This window comes from Magallana gigas, chromosome 6 (assembly GCF_963853765.1).
Source record: "Magallana gigas chromosome 6, xbMagGiga1.1, whole genome shotgun sequence".
Taxonomy (NCBI): domain Eukaryota; kingdom Metazoa; phylum Mollusca; class Bivalvia; order Ostreida; family Ostreidae; genus Magallana; species Magallana gigas.
The window spans coordinates 50324750-50337588 of record NC_088858.1 but is presented as its reverse complement, the minus strand read 5'-3'; the positions used below and the strand labels follow the sequence as shown (position 1 = coordinate 50337588).

The window sequence follows — 12839 nt, the reverse complement described above, 5'->3', positions numbered from 1 at the left end:
CCCCAGTTTTGGTCCGAGGGTCACGATTTTAACAATTTAGAATCTTCACTATATATACAAGCTTTTGTGTAAATATTGGCATTTCTGGTGCAGTGGTTCTTCAGAAGAAGATTTTTAAAGACATGCACCCTATACTTACTGTTTTGCAATTATCTCCCTTTTGAAAAGGGCTGTGCCCTTTATTTTAACAATTTATAATCCCCTTTCCATAAGGATGCTTTGTACCAAATTTGGTTAAATTTGGCCCAGTGGTTTTTGAGAAGAAGTTAAAAATGTGAAAAGTTTACAGACGGACAGACAGACGGACGGGCGGACGGACGACGGACAACGGACAACCTTCGGTTCAGGTGAGCTAAAAAGAAGATTGAATTCAAATCAAGCAAGACGTAATTGATGAAAAAACATGAACCAATAAAAAATAGTTGTGCTTGATAGAAAAATGTATTTTAGGAATTTCATGCATGAAATTACATCACAAAAATTGATTAAGAAGATCAAAGCCTGTATGATGATTTTCTTTGCTCTGTTATAGAAGACAACGAGATCACAGCCCCTGACCGGATTCAAGCAAGCCTGCTGCATGTCAGGTTTCTTGTTCCTCCTCATCATAGACTGGGTAATGCAACAGACAGGCAAAAAGAGAAAAGGAACGTTGTCACTATGCTTGAAGACCTTTACTTTGCGGACGCGATGCCCTACTGTCATCAAAAATGAACACTCTCCAAGACAACTATGCAAAAGTGGAGTTATAACTGAATACCAAGAAATGCGAAGTGTTGACTGAATGCCAAGAAATGCGAAGTGTTGAAGGTGAATGGTAATAGTGAAGCCAGCCTGACGGGGGAAATTGTTAAGCAGAAAAAAAGTTGACAGCTTCATATAACATGGGGCCAATGTCACAAATGACGGTGAGAGAACGACTAACATCAGGAAGAGAATAGCAACGACCGGCCTATCCTAGACTAGACAACACCCGGAAGACCACGGATAAAAGGTAGATAGACCAAAGTCTCCCTCTTGAAGAAGTTGGTCCTGTCCAGATTGCTGTATGGATGTAAGAGTTGATGCGTTCGTCATCCAGAACTCTTATGGAAACTATATTAATACCAAGTTATGGGTATACTACTCATCTATCAGACGAGAGTGGACGTGGCTCTGCAATATGCTATATAAGGCCATTACAAGGACAACTGTCTTTAAATGCAGAAGACAGAGGTAAGGTACCTTAATTAGTATTCTTAATTCTAATATTTCAACTGATTTTTCATTTACAAGTTTGATTCATAAATACCATTTGAAGCTCTCCAAGACAGAGTAAAAGAGGATAGACACCTTTAAGGTCAAGTGCCTCAGAAATAAAGATACGATGGCATTAACATATCCCGAACACAACAGTTCTGTAGATAGCAGAGGCACAGGAAAAACAAAATCAACTCAAAGATGAGGCGAAGGGGATGGAACTGAATCGGTCTCGTTAAAAGAAAAGATCCAACAGATGACTGTTGTGACACTCGGGTGGACGCCTGAGGGGAGAAGGAAGAGGGGTCGACCAATTTCTGATAGGTAAAAAGGTCACTTAATTTTTTTCTAGTTCAAGGCTTACTGGTGTTTTGTTACTTCTGATTAAAACTTTATCAAGGAGTTTGAAATCATGAATTTTCGTATGTTTATCGAATCTGTCAAATGGACTTCTCCAGAGTTTTCCGGATCTCATGGGCTGTTTTCAAGTTTTGAATTATTAAATGTAGCTCAAATTTAGATGTTTTGGGCAGTCTGTGAGATTGTTTGCATCAAAAGGAAGATTCATTTCTGTTCCTAAAAGCATGTAGAATGGTAACAAATCGGTTGACCGAGTTAGAGAATTTCGTAGTAATGAGATTTCTTGGTAGCATGGAAGGCCAGTTTGCTCTTTGTCACCTTATGGTCAAAGACAGTTAATCAATTTAAGGTAACAACAACAGTCAATATCCGATACACGCGCCGCCTATGTGCCACTGTGTTAAACTACTTTTTATTAGGACAATTTTATTGTAATAGATGATTCTGACAGAAGATAAATCGATTAAAATTCATATAATAAAACTTTAATTTTGTATATTTAAACCTCAAAATGTATATTTACTCGTAATATGAGTCTATAATACAGGATCACAGTTCATCAACTCGCACCGGAAATAGAAAAATATGGAGATCGCAATTACAAACGAGGTGACAAGAGGGACACGGATTTTTCGTTTGTTTTTTTTTTTTGTCCTAAAGAGAAGAAACATTTCACGTACAATTTAATCAAACTGAAAAAAAAAAACATCCGGAGCACGAGGAAACTCAATAATTTTCAATGTAAGCATCGATTTTATTTGTTTTTACAAGTAAGATGCTAAAATTTTATATCATCTAAACATTTCGAATAAAATGGCATACTATATATATTTCGATAGTGTAATCATTTTAGCATCAAATTCTTTTCGTTTGATGTCGTACCATGTTTGCGCAGGAGAGCGCATGTGACAAAAGTCAGTTTTTTGGGAAGAGTTATCTCCCGCAATCACTCTCCAGTATAGCAGAGGAAATTCCAGCTGGTTGAAACAATAGCTAAAAATTTATGAAGCGAGGAATGAGGGCTTGATTATTAAGAGTTGATGTATGCATATTCCTGTATATTCCTGAAATTCATACAATTTAATATATTTGCTCGATAATTTTAGGAGTATAGAACCAAATAAAACTAAAAGTGAAACTGACACCACCACCAGTGCCAGTGTCAGTGGCAGTGATTGTGAACCTGATTGTGAGGCAGTATCATCAGCAGTGCCATTGGACTGGTTTGATGTTTTGGCTCATTCTGAGCCCACCTCACCATTTGAATCGCAGTCACTATTTAGTGACACAATTAGTGATGCAACGCAGCCACCATCTGAATCAAATTATGAATTAGAGCCAATGACGGCATTGTTGTCATGTTTGTTTTGTTTTTATTCTAATTTTAATGAAATAGAAAAAATGTTCATACTATATATGAAATATTTGAAACAATCGTGAATGCAAAATTTTACATATCAGTTATTGAAATATGATTTTTTTTTAGCTTAGTCCTATGTGTGGCGACTGTACCGTAAAGAGAAGACGTTTAGACAAAGTATGTATTTATCTGTAGTACTGGTATAATTAAAAGCCTGCTTATTATTTATTTTGTGCTAATATAGTGTGCTTAATACATAAACATGCAGTGAATGATATCAATTTATATGCACGCTAGCTTCTATATATATATATACATCAATAAACTTGTGTATATAAAAAATATTAGAGCTCTAATATAGACATGAGATGACTTTCTACTGAAAAGTGAACTTGCTTACAAAATTTTTTTATAAATATATATATATTTTACTTTCTATTAAATGTTTATTGTATATTTTGGACTTGAATAAAGGAAATGTAAATTCAACAGTAAGTAGAGACTCTCTCATTCATTTACTCTTTTATACATTAACAAATGCTTTATGCTTATGCTTATTCTTCATCTTTCATATGTCATTCATCAATTCATGTCAGGTCGATGAAACGACACAAACAGAACTGAATTGCATTAACAACCAGGGGAAAAGACTTTTCAGTCAGTACATAACTAGTCATGAAATTCTTTGTGGGGGACATTCTTTAATAACTGAGCATACTCAAAAGAATGATGTAGACCCAATTTTTGTTGAAACGCATGCACAGACAATTGAATCTGATGAATTGTTAATTTGCAGTGCAGTCCAAACAGATGCTACAGTACTTTCCATCCCCTTACTTTTCACTGAAAATTTACTGTCCGAAACATATAGCAGTGGAGAAAATTTAATGGAATCATTTAGTCAGACTTTACTGAGTCTAAACAGAAATGGAGATAACCAATAATGATCTGATAATAAAAATATCAGAAACAGATATTAAACAATGTGCAGAATGGCTCTACAATCAACATGCATGCGATTCTAAAGCAACTTTTAGAGCTTATGAACATTTGGTAAAATACGTACAAGAAAAATATAAACTTCTTAAAAAAAGTAAACACAGAGCCCTAGGAGAAAAAAAATTAACAGAATTTTTGGACACCAATGTAGTATTTTCAACACAAACTTTACATTTACAAAAACCAAAACAGTTGTCACCACTGGAACATGAAAGTTGTAGAGAAGTGATAGAAAGCCTAACATCAGAAAATGCTAAACTGAAAGAAGACATTGACACCCTGCAAAAAGAAAAGGAAAAGTTAGGACTAAGCAGAACCCCTTTATCCAAAGTTCTCCAGTTTAGGAAAGAAATAAAAAATCTAAAGAAACTCAATAAAGTTCTGAACAAGAGAATACAACAAAAAATACAATTCTTCGTTCCATTCGACTACAAAACAAAAGACAGATGGAAAAAATAACAAAACTTACGGATGAAAAACGGTTAGGCGTAGATAAATTAATAGTGTGTTTCCGGTTCCCCTACCGACCCTAAAAATATGCCCCGACCCTAAACATTTTATCGTCGATATATTAATCCGGATATCAACGATTCCGGTTTTACTTTTAGAAATTCCAATCTTAGTCACTTCCGTGTTTGAGAACACACATACTCTACTCCAATTTAAAGATTTATTTTGACAGCGATTTCTTGTGGAAAATGGCATCGTGCTTGCAAAGCACATTGTTGGCAATAACAATTCGAAAGTGTCATCACCAGAGGGGTAAAAACTTGATGACAACAGTAAAAAACAATGCATCATTGCCTTTTGGCAGAAAAAAATAAACTCATCTTTTCCAACTTGTTTAATTTGTTGAAGTGAAAAATAAATAAAATGTTTAAATAAAATAAAATGTTTCCCCTACCTACCTACCCTATTTTTGTTCAACCTGGAATAGGAAACACACTATTAATTTATTTTGGCCTTACTAGAAGAAAGCAATTAATACCTAAGAGAAAGACTATAAAGAAAGGACACCGAGATATGTACATTATCTCAAGACCTTGAAACTTCTAAGACTGAAATGAATGATGTTTGCGAAGAAAGATTGGTTAGCAGAGATCACAGGTAGACACTGTCATTCTTTGATGAACAAGAAAAAAAATACAGTGTGGAGTTGAGAAATTATATTAATTCTTTACTTCAGTTACATGTGAGCTCACAGGTTTGTTCTCAAGTAATTGAGTCCGTACTATCACTTGTAAACATTAAAGCCAGCAAACTACCATCAGCTTCCACTGTTTAAAATATGAACATTGAACGACTTATGCTTGCACAAAAACAATTAAGCGAAAGTCTTCCTAACAGAGAAAACTTGACCATATACACAGATGAGAGCACTAAATATGTAACAAAGTTTGGTGGATATCATTTATCCGACAGTGAGGGCCGAATTTATGTGTTAGGTTTGCGCCAACTATTGACAAAATCTGGAAGAGATACACTTGCAGTGTTTCAGGATATACTCCAAGATATAGATGATAGATCTGAAAAGACTCATCTTGCATCAATGAAGATTTTGCTAAAAATTACAGCAACAATGAGCGACAGAGCAAGTTCAGAGCTACAATTTAATGAATTGCTAGAGAAATTTAGGGCAGATGTGCTACCAGAGTTGATGACAAATTGGAATGAGCTTTCCGATGAGGAACAACGCTCAGCTAGCTCATTGCTGAATTTTTTTGTGGTTTACATAGCCTAGTTCACTTTGCAGAAGCTTGTAACATCTCTTTAGCAAAAGCAGAAAAAGGTTGTTTTGAAGACAGCCCTCCAATATTTGACAAGTCATTTTTACAACTCAAAGAAGCAGGTTCATTACGTCTTATAAGAACAGCATGTAAAGCTCTTTCCAGGGGTGGTGATGAGAAATCTGGCAGATTTAGAGATTTCTCAAATTTCATAGATGAATTTTTAAGACAGAATTCCTTACAGACAAACCCCCTGCAACCATTCCATGGAAAAAATTTAATGTTTTATTTTAATCATCAGCAGTATTTTTTCTTCATGAGAAAATTCAAGAGTTTCTTGAGGGAAATAAATACAACAAACTCTTGAGAGCAGTTGCACATGACATTTCTGTTCCTGAATATGTTGCAGGAGCTCAAGCATTAGGGCTGATCAGCAGACACATAACTGGTCCTCTTTGGAGCCTTCTGGAGAACAAATCAATTCATATCTTAGAAATGAATGAAAATTACTTCCAATTAGTGAACTTTGTCTTAGATCCATCTCAAAGCATAGAGGCTGTGATGACAGGTGATCCACTTGTTTTTGGGAACAGAACTATAGTTAAGAGAGATGCTATTTATGATAGTTTAATTCAGCCTTGGGATCATGTTGACAAAGTGGTGGTGTATATAAGCATTCTTCTGTCTGTAATTGGGGAGGTGGCGAAGAGGTTGTTTAAAGACCATCTTCCTGGTGGATGTTGGGAAAATGTAACAGAAGATATGAAAGAAAAGTCAAGAGGGACAAGTCAGCATAACAAATTTGCGGAATCTGTCTTTGGATACTTAGACCAACTGATGAGAAAAAATCACAATATGTCTATTCTTGCGTCAGAGGCTTACATCATGTTTACATCTAATAAGACAAAACAATGGTTAGATGCCAAATCAGAAGAGGAAAAGAAATACCTGGTGGAAGATGCAGTGAAAGTTGTTCCAAATACCAGAGAAGCATTTAAAGAGAAAAGAGAAGAAATCAGGAGAAAACAAAGAGAAGCACTTAATGAGAAAATGAAGAAAGAAGAAGAGAAGGAGGCAAAGAGAATAGAAAGACTGGGAAAAATGACAGATAAAATAATCTTTTTTGGATTATGGCAGACTAGAGAGGATGTAGATAGAGCACTTGCTAGTATACAATCAGTGACTGAAAAGAAAGAAGCATTAAAGGCCCAACTTAACTTTAGACGTTATGTTTTGTTGCAAAAACCACCAAAAGAAGGGTTTGAAAATGTTTTTAATTTTTCATTCAAGGAGAATGGGAAAATTAAACAATGTAGCATAGAACAATTAGCAGCAAATTTTAAAAAAAATGGTTAGTCATGCTTATACCATACAAGTTACAGAATCAGATCAAGAGCACAATCCCATTCTGGTTGGAAAACATGTCCAACACAAGTTTGTTGATTCGGATGCTTGTGAAAAGTGGTGGACGGGTAAAGTTGTCTCCCAAGTGAGTCAGTATTGGAGATTAATTATAGGGGGTATACACAGCAACATCCCCATCATAGACAATGTTGCTATTTGAAGCCATAAAATGTGTCCATATACATGCATGATATCTTTATTAACAGCATAGAAATAGAAGAGTAATAACATTAAGTGCATTTATGTTTCCTGAGTGTGGCATTCTTATACCATCAGTTTCCTATTCCATGATACATATAAAGGCAACATATGTTAATATCTCATCATAACTATATCAAAAATTTATAAACTTAATTTTATACTTATTAATTTGATGTAACTTAATTTTCTAAACTATATTTGTTTTTCCACAGGTTCCAGGCTACCCTTCATGGTATAACATTGTCTATGATGGGGATGTTGCTGTGTATACCTACCAATTACTGGAGGACTGGAAGAAGGGGAACTTAAAAATGACTGTTTTGAAAAAATAAAATTGCGTTCAATGGATTTGTTTTGTTCTTGAATTGATTCATATATGTCATATGATTTATACACAAGTTATATGAGTTTCCTTAGTGAATATTCAATCATTCATTTTTGGGATCATGCAAGTTTGACGGTAGGCGTCTTTAATGTGGCATAACTTTTTAACCACTCAAACAATTTCAAAAAACTTTAACCAGTGAGCTGCATTTAAAATGACCTTTGTACTGATACCAAACTTGTCAATATTTACTTGATATTAAAAAACCACCTATTTTCATTATTTAAGGTACTGTTTGTGCCCGAAATGAGACTTTGGACTACCTTATTTAGTGATTATATTTTCACATATACATCTGCCTACTTTTGCGAAAATGATTTGACAGCGGGTTAGTGTTGATTTTTTGTTATATATGGATGCCATAATGTTTAAAATGTAGAAATAGTAGGTCTGTTACGAAAATTCAGGCAAACTGGAGTCGAAACATGAGTCGAAGCGTAAACTGTCTTTGGTTCCGACATTTACACGTTTTCCAGAATCAAAATATGAGGGCTTGCGAAGAGAAGTGGATGTAGGCTATGCCTATCCACTTCTTAAAAGAGAATATAGGTATACGTTTTCCTTTCAGAATTTGAATTCTGTCCGACGAAGACTCCTTGAGCTTTTTGTCATTAACAAGGAAATCTAGAGGTATCCAAGGAGTGTTCTTAAGAAGTACATGGCGAAACGTAGAAATCGCTGAGGCTGTATGTAGTGTCATAGACTACACAGACTGGGGAATCGGCATTGCCCTAGAAATGTTCCATAAAAGTCTCGATCATTTCCTGCAGGACAAGTATGCATCGGATATAAGATCTGGATAGATGATTATATCTTCCACAAAGCCATCTATATGATGAGCTTACTTTACCATGTTATACATGTCATCTTTGTTGAGTCTCGCCTTATTTCTAGTTAGAAACTTGTTATAGAGTCCCATGATGTTCGCTCCTGAAGTTAGAATTTAATGATAGTTTGATGTACACTGTAATTGGAATTATTTAAAAAAAACTACAAAGAAGAATTTCTTACTCAGTCCTTAATATTTCAGGGCACCCGAGTCACTCCATCGTGTCTTGACAGTTTTAACCGGATTTTCCAAAGGAAAAATGCGGTTATTGATATGGTGAAAATGAAAATGTTAGAAACTTGTTGTAGAGTCCGACGGTCAAGAAACCCATGATGTTTGCCACTGAAGTTAGGATTTATTGATAGTTTGGTGTACACTGTAATAGGAATTATAAAAAAAAAAACTACAAAGAAGTAAATGTTTACTCAGTCCTTCATATTTCAGGTCACCCGAGTCACTCCATCGTGCCTTGTCCGTTAAAAGTTTTAACAGGGTTTTCCGAAGGAAAAATCTGGTTATTGATATGGTGAAAATGGCGGGCCGAAAGGAACCTATTTTTGTATGGATAACTTCTCCTACAGTTTTCAAGATGAGAAGTTAACGTTGTTCTTTAGCAGATCAATTGGACACATATCAGAGGAGCACATATTGCTATGGATTGATTTCTCATAATTTATGAAAAAATACCAGCTGCTGTACTTGTTCTCTATTAGCAAAATATTGCATATAGGATACCCATATTGTACGGATAACTCCTCCTACAGTTTTTAAGATAGAGAGTTCTTTAGCAGATCAATTGGACATATATATCAGTGGTGTGCATATTGCTAGAATTTGGATTATTTATTTAAAAAAAAAAAACAGCTGTTGAAATTGGTCATTTTCTGGCAAAATATTGCATATACGGTTCACCTGTTCTTCGGCAGATCGAGTGGAAATATATCGGAGATATGCATACTGCTAGGATTTTGATTTCTGATGATTTATTTTTATCCCATTTCTCTGGATATGTAGTGTTCATGAATTTAGGGGTTGATAAATGGATTATAGATACTGTTTACACAAAAGAAAACCCGACAGGTTTTCTTTTGTGATTTTGGAATTCATTGTTATTTGTATGCGATGAAGGGTTTTGTTGAACGTTCTAATAATTGTGCTCACATAAAATGTCAGGGCTTTGTGCACTTGTTCACTTCTTAATTCTGAAAAAGTTATCAATTATTACCATTTTTGATTAAAGCATTTCAATGGTAAGAGGAACAAAAATTATGAGAAATTCATGGCTCTATCACCCCGGGACGCCATAGGCGGGGCCAAATATGCAAAAAAAGCCCAATTTTAAAAAACATCCTTCTCTCTTCCAACACATGTGGAGAAATATGATATCCATGAAGCCCTCTACCGAAATTCATTGCCTCAGGATAAGAGGTTCAGGCCATTGATAGGGGTCAATATGGCTATATAATCTTAAAATGAATTGAATCTTTGAAACTTCTTCTCTACTTCCACATATATATGAGAGAAACTAAATGCATGGTAGTAATATCCATGAGGCCCTTTATATAAATTGTGAAATTTATGGCCCTCTGGGACAGAAGTTCGAGCCTTAGGGTGGGGGCCAGTATAGCCATTTGTTTTCCCTCAGACTGAAATGTCACACCTTCATTGGTTTAAACATGGCACGTGATTGTCTCATATATCTCTATGTAGGTTCTGTGAGGATTAATATTAGGCAATATGGCCGTCATTGGCTGCCGCCTCGCCTACTCATCTCGACATTTCATATTATTTAACACAGAATTCGTGTTCAGTAAGTTCGTAAAATATTTAGAGTAGTTGCCCTTTGGAATTATTTTTAAATTAGAGTAGTTGCCCTTTGAATATTGACGTCACATTGTTGTGTCTGGAGCAGAACAAAATGGTAGCGTCGAAATTTGCTCAAATCTCTGCATAGGAAAGGGAGAAAATGTTTAAAATTGAATAGCAACAAAACATTGTAAGTAATATGGGTGAAGCGAAGATTTTTAAAGAGTAGTTGAAAGGTGGGATTGATAATTTTGAAGAGTTTAAATGAGTTGAATTGGACAAGATGTAAGGCATCTTGTACATGGCTTTGCGTAGATCACCGCAATTTGTGAATGAATTTGTCGCTTGATAGTCCTCGGGAAAACAAAACACTTATTAGGTTAGTTACTGACTCACTACGAAAATATATTGGGTTGATCAATCTCATAGACGGCTCGGCTTCGCCTCGCCATCTATGAGATTAATCAACCCAATATATTTCCGTAGTGAGTCAGTAACTAACCTAATAAGTAATAATAGTAAAAATATATTAGATATAAGAAATCTTCTTTACCCCACATGTATGTTTGTGAAAAACTTAATGCATGGTTATGATGCCCACGGAGTTCACTCCTGGGATAGGGGGTCAGGTTCTATGGCGGGGTCTATATGGCCATACAGTATAAATGTTTTTTATATTTTAAGTTTCTCTACTCCAATACATATTTGCGAAAAACTAAATGCATGATTCTGATGTACGAAGTTTTCCACCTATTTGGTTAAATCCGTGGTCCTTGGGACAGGTGTTCAAGCCCTAAAGCGAGGACAATATGGCCATTTAGTGAAAATAGATCTTTCTCTCTACTCTCATTTATATTCTCTCATTTGTATTTGAGAAAAATTAACTGCATAGTTATAATGTCCGTGAAGCCTTCTAACTCTCTAAATTGTGAAATTCATAGTCCCTGTGTCAGGGATTCAGACCCTAGGGCGGGGTCAGTATGGCCTTAGAATTAAAATATTTTGATTTAATATTTTTTTCTGAACTATCTCACAGTCGTAGGAGATTAAGTCATGCATTGTTATTATATTCATAATGTCCTGACGTTAAGGGGGTTGGTGGTGATAAAAATGACCGTTGTTTGAACATGTATTTTTTGCTTAGGGTAATTGCTGTTTGTCATCCGTAACAATTAAACTTCATCTTGAAAACAACATTCGGCAATATTGATTTTTTTTAGAAGTGTTCTATATTAGGAAATCTACTTTAATTTCCTGTGCATTGTATACTTGTATTTTTGTGCATTATAAATAAGATTGTGAATTGTATTAAAGATTGACTGTTATAGATGTTTTTATTACCAAAAGTTTATAATTTTTGGCCCCTGGAGCTATAGAATAGATAATCCGAGATTTCTCCGACTCTTGCCCCCCCCCCCCCCCCCCCCCCTTCCGAGCTTTTTTCAAACATCAAATTACAAAAAAGTGGGACAACAGTCAGGATTCCCATATTAGGGTTAAGACTTCCATATGAGGCTTAAAATGCTTACATGTGACTCTGGCGTGTCAAACTAAGGGCTATGGTACTCAAGTGACCATCAAAACATGTGGGCCTCGTATATATATATACAAAAACATACTTATACAATCAACATTACATGAAATATTTGTTAATAGAAAATATTTGTTCATCAGGTTATTAAACAAAATCCAGATCATTACACACCGTAGGATCAAACGCCTCATATAAAGCAATATTTTCTATTGATGCATGTTTTGCAGTGTATACCTTTCGACTAATTGTATATAAACATGCATTTACATATACAGGTACTTTTTAATTTGAAAAAAAAATAAAGAATTCATAGTAAATTTCAACCTTATGCTAGAAGGAGATTGTGGAGTTTGTAATAATTTCTAGTTGACTAAGTTTTCAACTTTGTTGAAATCTTCAATTTGCAGACTCTTCCGTTTACTTCCAGTATGTTCTTTATTTCGATGTATTTTTTCCAACCTCATTTAGATCTAGTGAAGGTCTTTCTTAAGGTTTACATTTCTTTGTTGATGATAAATGATAAGGAATATAATTTCATCATAATCTAAATGCCATGTAGTTACACAGTGACTACAGAAATGCAGCGGGGTTTTTCAAAGATGTGATTATGGTCGTCAACATATATGTAAGGTTAATCATTTGCTCATTCTCTTTGTTTAATCAATAACTTGCTTGTTTTCTTTTTAATCAATAAAATCAAACTTTTGTCAAATGACTGTGTATTTGATAAAAAGAACGCATTCTTGGATATACGATATTATGATTTTAATTATCGGATATATTTTTTTATAATTAGTTGGACAAACATGTCAAATATTAAATAATATTTTATATTGTGAAATGGTAGAAATCAACTTTGTTCACCGTCTTAAACTAGAATGTCAATGCCCTGCCGACAATCCCAGATACCGTTTCTCCAAGAATTGGCTGTATTTTAACCCCTAAAGGTTCACTGAAAAGTCATCAGGCAATATGACGGTCATGCACCAGGGTGT

General features: G+C 34.9%; 1 long non-coding RNA gene across 1 annotated transcript; it reads left to right on the top strand.

Moving 5' to 3' along the window:
• Positions 1 to 538: 538 nt before the first annotated feature.
• Positions 539 to 7636, top strand: LOC117682243 (uncharacterized). Its single transcript, XR_010715120.1, has 5 exons — positions 539 to 1215; positions 1396 to 2340; positions 2706 to 2959; positions 3086 to 3136; positions 7503 to 7636. It is a non-coding gene; the product is annotated as an uncharacterized lncRNA (long non-coding RNA).
• The last annotated feature ends 5203 nt before the right edge of the window (positions 7637 to 12839 follow it).